Source organism: Hibiscus syriacus, unplaced genomic scaffold (genome assembly GCF_006381635.1).
Source record: "Hibiscus syriacus cultivar Baekdansim isolate YM2019G1 unplaced genomic scaffold, ASM638163v2 tig00111427_pilon, whole genome shotgun sequence".
Taxonomy (NCBI): domain Eukaryota; kingdom Viridiplantae; phylum Streptophyta; class Magnoliopsida; order Malvales; family Malvaceae; genus Hibiscus; species Hibiscus syriacus.
This window is the reverse complement of record NW_024063088.1, coordinates 2305758-2318725: the sequence shown is the minus strand read 5'-3', so window position 1 is coordinate 2318725 and position 12968 is coordinate 2305758.

Sequence of the window (12968 nt, the reverse complement as noted above, 5' to 3'; positions counted from 1 at the left end):
TGGACGAGAGAATTATCCAAATCGAGAAGACTCAACTCGAAATATAAGAGAGTTTCAAGAAAACCCAAGAAGACATGCGTAAGCAGATAATGAAAGCTCAGAATGATATGATGAAAAAACTGGCCAGTTTGATACAATGAATGAGTATAAGACGAGAAGAGACTCTAGTTGTCGGTCCTATTATCAAGGAGACTATGTATCCCTCGAGCTTCGAACCACGGGCTGATCATGGAAATGCCCCAGCATTTGGTTCCTCCAAATAACCCTTATGTCCCCTGGCTTTACACCATCGCATGTCCGAGTACAACAAGCAATGACTGCTCAGCCAAAAAGGATACACATAAACTTACATGGTCTTTCTGTCAACCTGCACACGGTTGAAGACGTCCCGTATCTCGATGAAGATGAAAAAAAGAGGAAAATAAGGAACTTAAGGAGAAATAGGAATAACTGAAAGATAAAATTCAAGCCATGAAAGAATACGCTATCATGTATGGGATCGATGCCAAGGAGCTGAGTCTGGTTCTTGATTTAGTGTTACCACCCAAGTTTAAGATTCCAGACTTCGAAAAATATGATGGCACCAGTTGTCCCCTAATTTATCTGAGAATATTTTGCAGAAAGTTTGAAGAGTACTTAAATAATGATAATATGTTGATTCACTACTTCCAGGATAGTCTAGATAGGCCAGCTATAGTAAGGTATAACCGTTTAAATCAGAACAAATCAAAAGATGGGTCGATCTAGCTGATGTCTTCATGGGTCAATATCGATATGTTAAAGGCTTACCTTCAAAGCCTCATGATATTCAAGGAATAAGGATGAAAGCCACTAAAATCTTTAAAGAATATGCCCTAAGATGGAGAGGAGTGGCAGCACAAGTTCAACCTCCTATGGTAGGAGAGGAAATATCATATATGTTTCCTCATTCTCTCCTAGATCCTTTCTTCAAGTTAATGCTGGAAAACTTAGCAGGGGACTTCAAGGATCTTGTGACAGCTGGGGAATTAATTCAAAATGCAATCGGCAAAGGAAACATAAAAGTCAGTTCCAAAAGCTCAACTGATCAAAAAATGAAAACTGATGATGTAAATGAATGTCATGTTCAGAACCCCCACAAACCGTAAAAGAAAGGAGAAGCTAGTCGTTCAAACCGGCCAAAGAAAGGCTCGAGATCAAGAAATAGTTTGGAGGTGTTCAAAACTTCTATCTCAGATTTGTACCCCCATTTGATTAAAGGTCAATACCTCACACCGAGGCCAACGAAAGTCCCACCAAACCCTTATGCCCACAGCTATGATCAAGATAGTGTATGTGATTTCCACTTGGGGGCATATGGAATTCTACGGGGAATTGTAGCCCGCTGTTAAAGGAGATAGATATGCTTGTTGAAAAAGTGACATTGACACAAGATTTGGTAGAACAGTGGATGACGAACTCGAGTTGGGCATCAAAGCACAATATGTAGCATCTGATTGAATCAAATGTCACTTTATTAGATGAGTAATGGGGTTTCCTAATTAGGAGGAGATCATTTCATCCATCATGGAGCTTTATTCCATTTGCAGCATCTTGTTTGAATTTGTTTTTTTTTTCTTTCTCAGTTTTTTTGTAAGGATATTTAAACGAATTTATGCTACTTTAAAGATGGTGAACATTGAATCAAATGTGAAATTTTGAAATTCTTTGAATATCAACTGGATTAAAAACTCTTTAAATGATTAGATTTATAAATATTTGACAAAGTGACAAGATCGAAAGTTGATAAAATAATGACCCTAAACCTTACCCCAGAAGATACACTCGAAGACCATACCCTTCTCTTGCATGTACCAAGCTAGCATTCTCTCCGCATGAAAACACAATTAAAGGCTTGACATTCATATATGTAAGGATGTGGACAAATGGGCATCTCACACATGAGATTACAAAGCTGATTGGTTTCTGATTTTGTTGATGACGTTCAATGATGATCATGATCTTCACAGATGGAATAATCAAGTTGGTGAATCTAGTTTAGGTCAGTTTCTTGGAAATTGAACTCTAAGGATGTGATTTTCTGACTTTAAAAAACACGTGGACTATAACAGGTTCTTCTTGACAAGCTTAAGAAATTGAATTTGTATACCTAGAATGTAATTATATATGTATACAATAAAGTTTGAGCTATCCCTCTAGAGAAATTAGTTAAACGCCCCGACTTTATGGATAAGTTTTAGCTAGCCCGATAAAGGTGATTATAATATATATGTACAATAAAGCTGAATTCAGCTAGCCAAACAATGGCAAATTAAATCAAATTTTACTAAATACGAAGTTTTGGTAAAAATGGACTAAGGGAGTTAAGGAACACATGTTATAGTCAATTTCACACGAGCACTCAGGAATTTCATTTTTAGACCGATATTTCATCACTGTCTTTATTAGAGGAGTCTACAAAACTTGAACAAATGGAAGATTTCAGAGAACTAAAATAAAAGTGTTCTAAAAGGCTTATAAATGAAATATGCTAGTTGTTTCATTTTGTCTGCATCCACTTAATATGTCAAGCCGAGAAAGAAGGGCATTTCAAGGTTCACATGGGTGTATAAACAAATGAGGATGTCTCAATAACTAAAACCTTAGAAAATAGGAAGCCAACCCATTAATTTTGACACTTGTAAAAGAGCTATAACTTTGGAAATATTAAAAGAGTTGTTAATTCTTTTGATATTCTGTGAACTCATGTTTACGATTTGATTCGATTGCGAGCTGAATTAAGGGCTAATTCTCTACAAAATTCTTTCATTCTTTGATTTATAAAATAAAATAAATGAGAAAAACATTTTCAAACAGGACAGTCTCAAATGCGAAAAGTCTTTAAAGCATGTGAGGCCCATTCTACCTTTATTGGAGAAAAAGAGTAAGCAGTTCCAGAGTAATGAAGCATTCCCTAATCTCGAAAGTAAATAGTCCGAGAGACCAGAAGAACTGGAGAATATAACTTGTAGATTTACTCGTGACGTTGTCGGTAACCCATCGAGAAACAGATGATTGCTTTGTTTGAAAGGGGCACATATCCTAGCATATAGCAAAAATGCAAGAATGCAACCAGTCAATGATGATTTTTGGCACTCAAGTAGGGAGAAGCCATGAAAATACTCACTTTGGGGCATGACCAAAAACCCAGATCATGTTGAGATGACAAGATTCAGACCAAGAAGACCTTGAGAATGAGCCTCGAAATTTGGAGTGTCATAGGCAAAACATGAATTTGAGCAGAGGTTACCTTGTGAAGTAAACCAGCCAAGCATCAATTAATTGTAGAGTCCCGAAAAAACAACTCTGAAAGCATATTTGAGCCAAGGACAGAAAGGGGCATCAAGATCTTATTACTGACCGCAACAAGAAAAGAAACATTTCTTCTGAGACTATAATGTTGAAGAGAGGCAAATAAGACACAAAGAACATAAGATGATTGGGCAGATCTTCAAAAGTTGCAAGCTACTACACTTATATATGCGTAAACCCTAGAGAATAATGATCAAGAGGAAGAAGGTATGGTTCCCTACTTTTGAGTCAAAGGAAAACTGAATCAACATTTATGCATGCATGAGAACATAATTTGCATAAAACAAAATGAATTGCATTGCATTCGCATTTCACACATAAATGTATGGTTTTTGCAGATCTTCCAAGGAAAAGAAAAGATTCATGGTATTAAAATCCCAATAAGTGGAAGCTATAATTCAAACCTAAAAAACATAGGGAATCATGTTTAAGGAGGTAGAACCTGAAGAACAGAGTGGGCCAATCCTTGAAGTGAGGTATGTTGCTCGATCGTTAAGTCATTTTATAAGTAAAAAAATCAAAAAATGAGAAAGGTTTCTCATTCAAATCTGAAAATTGAAATTTTTTAAATGTAAGAAAGGTTTCTAACCTAGTAAACTATTTCCAAAATTTATAAGTCTTTCGGGCCATTAGTAAGTCTTTTGAGAATGATGCTTAAATCCTTTGGAACATTTGTGAGTCTTTTGAGCAAAATGATAAGTCCTTCGGGCATGATGTTTTCACATGTCTATCAAAAAATGAGAAGGGTTTCTCATTCAAATCTGAGAAATTGAAATTTTTCAAAAGCAAGAAAGGTTTCTTACCTAGTAAACTATTTCCAAAATTTATAAGTCCTTCGCTCCATCAGTAAGTCTTTTGAGCATGATGATTAAATCATTCGGGTCATCTGTAAGTTTTTCGATAAAGACGATAAGTCCTTCTGGCCATCCATAAAACCTTTGGACAGGATGCTTTCACATGTCTTAAAAAAAGAGAAAATATTCTCATTCAAATTTGAAAATTGAAATTTTTGAAAAGTAAGAAAGGTTGCTTACCTAATAAACTATTTCCAATTTTAAAAGTCCTTCGGGCCATCAGTAAGTCTTTTGAGCATATGCTTAATTCTTTCGGGACATCTGTAAGTCTTTCAAGCAAGATGATAAGTCCTTCGGGTCATCCATAAGAAATTTTGGCGAGATGTTTTCACATGTCTATCGAAAAATGAGAAAGGTTTCTTATTCAAATCTGAAAATTGAAATTTGTGAAAAGTAAGAAAGGTTTCTTACCTAGTAAACTATTTCCAAAATTTATAAGTCCTTCGGGCCATTAGTAAGTCTTTCGAGCATGATGCCTAAATCCTTCGGGTCATCTGTAAGTCTTTCGAGCAAGATGATAAGTTCTTCGGACCATCCATAAGACCTTTGGGCATGATGTTTCACATGTCTCTTGAAAAACGAGAAAGGTTTTTCATTCAAATTTGAAAATTAAAATATTTTTAAAAGTAAGAAAGGTTTCTTACATAGTAAACTATTTCCAAAATTTATAAGTCCTTCGGGCCATCAGTAAGTCTTTCGAGCACGATGTTTAAATCCTTCGGATCATCTGTAAGTCTTTCGAGCAAGATGATAAGTCCTTCGGGCCATCCATAAGACCTTTGGACATGATGTTTTCACATGTCCCTCGAAAAATAAGAGAGGTTTCTCATTCAAATTTGAAAATTGAAATTTTTGAAAAGTAAGAAAGGTTTCTTACCTAGTAAACTATTTTCAAAATTTATAAGTCCTTCGGGCCATCAGTAATTCTTTCGAGCATGATGCTTAAATCCTTCGGGTCATTTTTATGTCTTTCGAGCAAGATGATAAGTCATTTGGGCCATTCATAAGACCTTTGGGCATGATTTTTTCACATTTCTCTCAAAAAATGAGAAAGGTTTCTCATTCAAATTTGAAAATTGAAATTTTTGAAAAGTAAGAAAGGTTTCTTACCTAGTAACTATTTCCAAAATTTATAAGTCCTTCGGGCCATCTGTAAGTCTTTTGAGCATGATGCTTAAATCCTTCGGGTCATCTGTAAGTCTTTCGAGCAAGATGATAAGTACTTCGGGCCTTCCATAAGTCCTTCAGGCAGGATGTTTTCACATGTCCATCGAAATATGAGAAATGTTTCTCATTCAAATTTGAAAATTGAAATTTTTTAAATGTAAGAAAAGTTTCTTACCTAGTAAACTATTTCCAAAATTTATAAGTCCTTCGGGCCATCAAGAAGTCTTTCGAGCATGATGCTTAAATCCTTCGGGTTATCTGTAAGTCTTTCGAGCAAGATGATAAGTCCTTCGGGCCATCCATAAGGCCTTTGGGCAGGATGTTTTCACAAGTCCCTCTTTTCCAAGATTTGATATTCCCTGAGTGACAACGGAACAAGTCTTCCCCAGATCTGATATTCCCTGAGTGACAGCGGAATAGATCCCTTATCTCAAACCATGAACTTGACTGGACGAAAAAACATATTGTCTCATCTGGAGGGACTGTTTTGTGATTTACCCATTTATGACTGATATTTAGTTTTAGGGTTATTTTTGGTTTAGTCCTTGCATATTTAGCGTGTTTTTGCATTTAAATCCTGTAGTGACTATTTAATTTTTTAATATATTTAATGAATGAGATTGTAATTTTACCCTTTTTTATACGATGTATTTTAGGCTAAAACAATTTGGAAAATTTATGGAATAACCTCCTGTATTTTTTCATGTTTGTATTTCGAACCTGAATGTATTTTTTATTTTAATTCGACCATGTATTTTTTTTAGTTATTTTAATTGAGCCCTATGTTTTATTTATTTTTATTTTAGCACTTAATATTGTACATATTCATTTTAGTCTTTTTTATACTTTATTTTATTTTAATTTTGGCATGATAGTTTGATTATTTATGTTTTAGTCCTACTTTTTTTTTGCATGTTGTTTGCATACTAGTTCATTTTAGTCTTAATTAATTTTTTATGATAGGCTCATAAGCATCCATTTGACTCGATTCGAAATAATGATTAAGGGTAATATTCAATCATTTAATATTGTCGTAAAGTGACTGTCTTAATGTATAAGAAAGTTACTTTAGATCATTTTAAAATGAAAGTTTATCCCATTTAGTGACATGAATTAAATTGATTTCATTTTTAAAATTTAGGGATTGAGAAAAAGACAATGTTCTTTTAATTAAATTCATCGAGAAAAGACTGTTAGATCGAATATAAGGTCTCGTCTCGGGATATTTAAATAATTGAATATCCTTATTCTCATTAAATATCGGTAAAATAATTAATTAATTTCTTATTTGTTATACATTTTATTTGTTTTATTTTTGCATGTGTTTTCCGATAGATTTTCAAAACAATAACACTCGAATTGATATTGAGAATAGTAACATCTTTTCATTTCGGTTTGAGTGATAAATGACTGCTTTAAGGTATGAGATGTCATTTATTCTTGATTGGAAATCATTAGATATTATCATTTTCATTCGAATCACTTTGTAATTTTAAGGCGAAATAGTAATATCACTTTATTTCAATTAGGGTGATAAATGATTGTTTTAATGCATGAAATGTCATTTATTCTCGATCGGAAATAATTGGATATTATCGTTTTCACTCTTAAAATTATTTTGGATGTTATTATGTTGAATTAATAGTGAACTTTAGAATGAGTTTTAATATTTCTTTATTTCGATTGGAGTAATAATTGATAGCTTCAAGGTATGAGAGATCGATTCTTCTCTATAGGAAATAATTAAATTATATCATGTTTTATCCGAAAATTCAAAGAACGTTATTTTAGGGGATCTTAAATTAAAATAAACTCAAACTTGTAAATTTTATTGAAAAGACAATTAATTAATCGACTGGGTACCGATTTAGGGCGTTGTGGGGGTACTAATCCTTCCCCCCACGTAACCGACTCCCGAACACAAATTTTGGTAACGCATACCGCAAGTTTGTCGTTTTAATTCAAATTAATATTTTTTTAAAAATGAAAAATACGTTTTGGGTGCCCAATCACACCTTAATAAGATTGGTGGCGAGTCATCGAACCACGTTTTTATCACTAATCGATCATTCCAAAAAAAGTATTTCGAAATTGGACCCTTTTTCCCTCTTGAAAAAAGACCGTTTCGACATAGGGCTAAATTGATATGAAAATACCATAGAGACGAAAATGATAAATTGAGTCTATTATAAATACAAAAGTGACCCTTAAACTATTATTTTCTAGGAATGAATACAGATTATAAACCTCGAATTTACATTATTCTAATCAATTATTCACTTTATAATTTATTATTTTATTCAAATAACATTAGTTCCACAAAGGTATTCATAAGGGCATCCCCGAGGAAGTATACGAAAATAAATAGGTTGATTAAAATTATCGATTAATTTTATGAACAAATATTATTTTGTAATAACATCATATTATTTATAAAAAAAAAAAGTTACCGGCTAGTTTGTCATACAAATTTGCTCATTTTCTTTAAGCAAAGTTTCAGCTATGTTACTGCAACGGTTGCTGTCGAAAACTTTGGGTGGATCATCTTCCTTTGCTTCATCAATGTCACCTAAGGGAATAGCATCCTCTTCCTCTTCGTCATCGATATCATTTAAGGGAACAAGATGCATTGTTAAACGACCATTGGATCGACGAGCCCGACAATATTGACGCTTCTCTTTTCTAAGAATCAACAGCCCGAAAAATTGCAGTGCTTTTCAGTTTGGTTCTTCTTTGGACATATGGTTAAGTCTTCAATAACCAACTGCAATTCAATTAAAAAAAAAACCCTAAAATCAAATAAGGGATGAAGAAAATATACAGAACAATAGACCAAGCTTACAGAAATCAAAAGCTCAGTCATGGTAGTTTGTGCATCGTTGGAGGCATTATTATTCATAGAACAGCTCTCTTACATGAGAAATATCAATAAAAGATTTTTAGATTTACCAACAACCAAATGGTATAATGTGATGAGCATTAGATCCCTTAAGCGATGTTAGAGGTTCGAATCCTGACGTTTTCGAATGGAATAAACTGAATTGAAAGGGTCACTCTTGTCTTTACAGTACACAATTCAAATAAGTTAATCAACATAGAATTACCGATGATTATATAAAAAAAATTGAGATTCTTTGAAGGTTTGTATTCATATAGGTTAATTTCTTGTCTAACAACAAAAAAGGTCCACTATAAAACTTAATGTCATTTAACATTACACATTTATTAACACATTCCTTTACTAATGTCATTAAAGTTATTAAATAAACTTAAGTAGTGGACCTGGTAGTATAAAGTGGTATATTCCTTTTATGTAATTCGAGTTTAAACATTTTAATCTATGTGTAGGGTGTATTTAATTCGTTCAATTTTTTGATAAAATATAAATTTAATCATATTATGAGATTTTTCCAAAAGTGAAGTCAAAACTAAACAATACTTAGATTATGGATAAAAGAATAATACCTTATCCATAATAATTACTGATTTCACACAATCAATTTTTGATCCAAATGAGCAAGCAAGTTAAATAACCGGGTGTCGTAACCGTCCTTCGGGTGGGTTCAGAATCAACATTCGACTTAAATAAAACATATTAGAGCCGCCACTGATCATTTATTTTTTAAAAAAAATTAGGTTGACCGGATACCTTAATTCACCATCTTACCTTATCCGCGTTTTACCATAAATATGTCGGATTCGGGAGTCGATTACAATCAAAGAAGGATTAGCCCTTTGTACTGCCTTTCGGTACCAATTTAATCTCCTGGTTGTCTTAATTGCGAAAAATTAAAAGTTAAATTGAAATTTAAAGATTCGATCCGAATTACTTACATTTGATCAATTAAAAATGCCCCTAAAAAGTCAAAAATGTTAGATTGAAAAAAAATATTAAATAAATCAAAGAGGGAAAAAGATTAAATTGAGAAAATAACACCAAAAAAAGAAAAGAATAAAGAAGTAAAAAATGTTAAAAGAGAAAAAAATAAAATATAATGAAGAAAAATACCAAATTTAAAAAAGAAAAAATGAAGAAAAAAAGAAAAAAATAAAAGAATGTTGAAAGAGAAATAAAAAATATAAAACAAATATCCATCGATGGCCTTTCAGAGTAACCAAAGGCATCACATTAAGGGCAGCGCCATTTTTAATTAGCACACTTGGCAAGGCATGCCCCTTGCAATGAGTGATGATGTGTAATGCTTTAGCTTGACCCTTTCCTACATACGGCATCTCATCATCAGAAAATTAGATGAGATTATCAGCTTGGATGTTGTTAACTAATCAAACCATATTGTTGACTGGTATGTCTTTTGGCACAAATGTCTGATTTAAGACCTTCAGAAGTGCCTCTCTGTGTGCCTCCAAACTTAGCAGCAGTGCCAACATTAAAATACATGCTGGCACACTATATAATTGTTCCAAGATCCTGTACTCACTGTTTTTTTAGAAATTTCAGGAACTCCACAGCCTCTTCTTCCTTTATTGGCGCATTTACTGCTAGCACGTCCCCTTTGAATGATTCGAGTAGTCTCTGGGGTAAGTTAGGCTTTTGGGAGTAGTATTTTCGAATAGCATGCCCCACTTCGTTTATATATTCTTTCAAAGTGCTTACTTGACATTCATACTTTAAAGGCACTTGTTTGTTGTCCTTGTAAGAAAAAGGTCTTGGTGCCACTATCACAACCTTTGTTGGTGCTTTATCTGTTGCTTTCACTTTAGGAGTGATTACCAAAGGATGGCCCATGCCATATCCTCTTTTATATGAATCTTCAGTCGCACAAATATCAGCTTCTGGAGCGTCCTTGACTTCATCGTAGAATTCTAGCTCCTTTATATCCATCATGAGCTGGATCACAGCTTTACATTCCGAACAATCTTGCACATCATGTCCTACTTCATTGTGGTAACATCAATTGTTACCATCTTCACATTCCGGTATGTCAAATATGGTGCAAGAAATCTTACTTTTACCATCTACCTCCATACCCAGGCTACAGGATACTTTATTTTAGAAACACTTGTTTTGACCCTCTTGCTCATCTCCTCAACGATTACATTAACTCTATTTTCTTGGTGGTTAAGTATAGGGTTCTATGCAACGTTTGGTGAGTCTGAATTATTGAAATCAATCAAGTTCCTATTGTACATCCGGTGCATGATTCTTTTGAAGGCGAGGCAATTCTCGATGGCATGCCCCGGAACTCCACTATGATATTCACAATGTGCATTTTTATCATACCACTTGGGGTATGGGGGCTTTAAGGTTCAATGGATAAGGTGACACCACGTGCGTGTCAAAGAGTTATTGATAGAGTTCCTTGTAAGTCATGGGAATAGGTTCGAAATGTTCCCTCTTTCTTTCTTTCTTTGGTTCCCTTGAGTCTTGTCTAGAAGTACCTGACGGTACAGCTGTGCTTGGTTTTGAGTTGGAGATTGTAACGCCTTTGCTAGTGTTGAAAGCATTGACGTTATTAATCTCTCATTCTCTTTTCTTTATAGGAGGTCTTCTACTATACTCACCTCCTTCAATTTTTTCTTACTTAATGGTTGTTTCCACCATCTCCTCAGCCATAACCAAATTAGAGAAGTTTCCTGATATAATGACAACCAAATGCCTGAAGTAAGGGGCCTTCAAGGTATGTACGAAGAGCTTTCTCTCTTTTTCATCCAAGGGCAGATGAACTTGCACAGCCAAATCATTCCAACGATGTGCATACTGTCCGAAACTTTCGTTATGCTTCTTTTCCATACCCTGTAGCATAACGTGATCTAGTCTCATATCATTTACGTGCTTGTACTGTTACAAGAATGACTTGGCGAGATCTTTCCATGTCCGAATGTGCGATCGCTTCAGCTGATTGTACCACCTAATAGCTGAACCAACCAAACTCTCCTGGAAGCAGTTAATCAAGAGTTGGTCATTCTCTACGTATCCTGTCATCTTTTGATAGAACATCGTAATGTGAGCTGAAGGGAAACTATTCCCATCGAACTTTTTGAAGTCTGGGACTTTAATTTTGAAGGAAGAATCAAATCTGGGACTAGGCTTAATTATAAAGCATCACCTCCATAATAGTCGTTGTCCCCTTTAACCGTCTTCATTTGGTCTTCCAACTGCTTGATCTTTTCTCCTATTTTCTTTGTCTTGTATTCTTCATCAAAATCCGGTAGATGGTAATCATCCAGATTGTTCTAAGTATTGGATACAAAAGTTTGTACTTTTATCAGCAGGCGAGGCTGATGCTTTCGCAGTGGATGAGTCCCCTTGAAGTCCTAGTAAGATTCCTGGTGAGATAACCACCTGCGGGGTAGGTGGCACAGTTACTCCCTCAGATGTCCCTGCCCTAGGAGTATTTGCCTGATTCAAGCCAGATAACTTTGCGACGAATTGATCAACCAAAGACTCTTTGCTTTTAGTGATTGATTCCATAGTACTTCGATTATTCTGAATTATTTTTTCTTCAAGCTCCCTTTATAACCTCAGCATGTTATCTTCGAGTTGAGAAATCTTAGCTTCCATTTTCCTCTTCTTTGAACAGGTATTGTGAGGACGAGGTGTTTCTAATGCTTGGGATGGTATGTCCAGTGTTTGTTCCTTTTTTATGAGACATTTTCTATTAGTTAATGTGAATGTAAAGAAATGAAAAGAAAATTAAAAAAGCAAAGTATGTAAAAATGCATGATGCATGAAATTTTCGAGGCACTGATCCAAAAACATGTCTGTTATTATAAATAATCTTTATTGGGATAAAAATGCTATTTCTAAGAGATAAAAACAACTCAAAGGTACATCCTGACTAAATCCTCTAGACTCCGAACGACTTCTAATAGGTTGACCAATCTTCTTCCTTCATCTATCACCGGTTGAATACCTTGTCAGACCACTCTAGCTTCTCTCGCCAAACCGTGCAAGTGATGTATCACTTTCTGTACTTGCTCTAAGAAGTCTCGAACAACCATATCTCTGGCTTTCACCCTTTGTTAAACTTTCTCCCAAACGAAAATTCCATTGAAGTCCTCCATCAAAGGGAACTATCTGAAGCTCACTTGCATACTTCTTGAACTTTTCAACAATGTCCTCCAATTCAGCTATCATTTTACCGTCCTATTCTTGTTGTCTTTGAAGGACCTTTCCAGATCAGTAACCTTGGTCCACAATCATTTGTTCTGGTGTTGGATTTCTAACAAACGTCTCTAGGAAGTCTTTAACTGTTTTTTCAGTGTCTCCATTTCATCTTGTCCTTCGAACTTCCTTTTCAGGCTGCTGACTTCACATTTCCAGTATTCAGAAGGTCTTTTCAAACTGGAATTATTTTAAACTTTCTCCTGATATCCTTTTCTCAAGTCTTCTAACTCAAAGCAAACATTCTTCTGTTCATTTTCTAGCATGTCTTTTCGATCCTTTTGAGTATCAGCATCTAACTTCCATTGGAATCTTTCGGCCTCGAGTTCCCTTAGTCTTTGTTTCAGCTCCTCTTTTTCAGCTTTGAATTCTTTCTTTGCTATCTCCAATTCGGAGGGAACTGGTTTAAGATGCTCTTTCATGGTCTGGGTATCTTCATGATCTGGTACGGGAATGGTGTCATTCTTCCTTTGCTTCTATCATTCCAAATA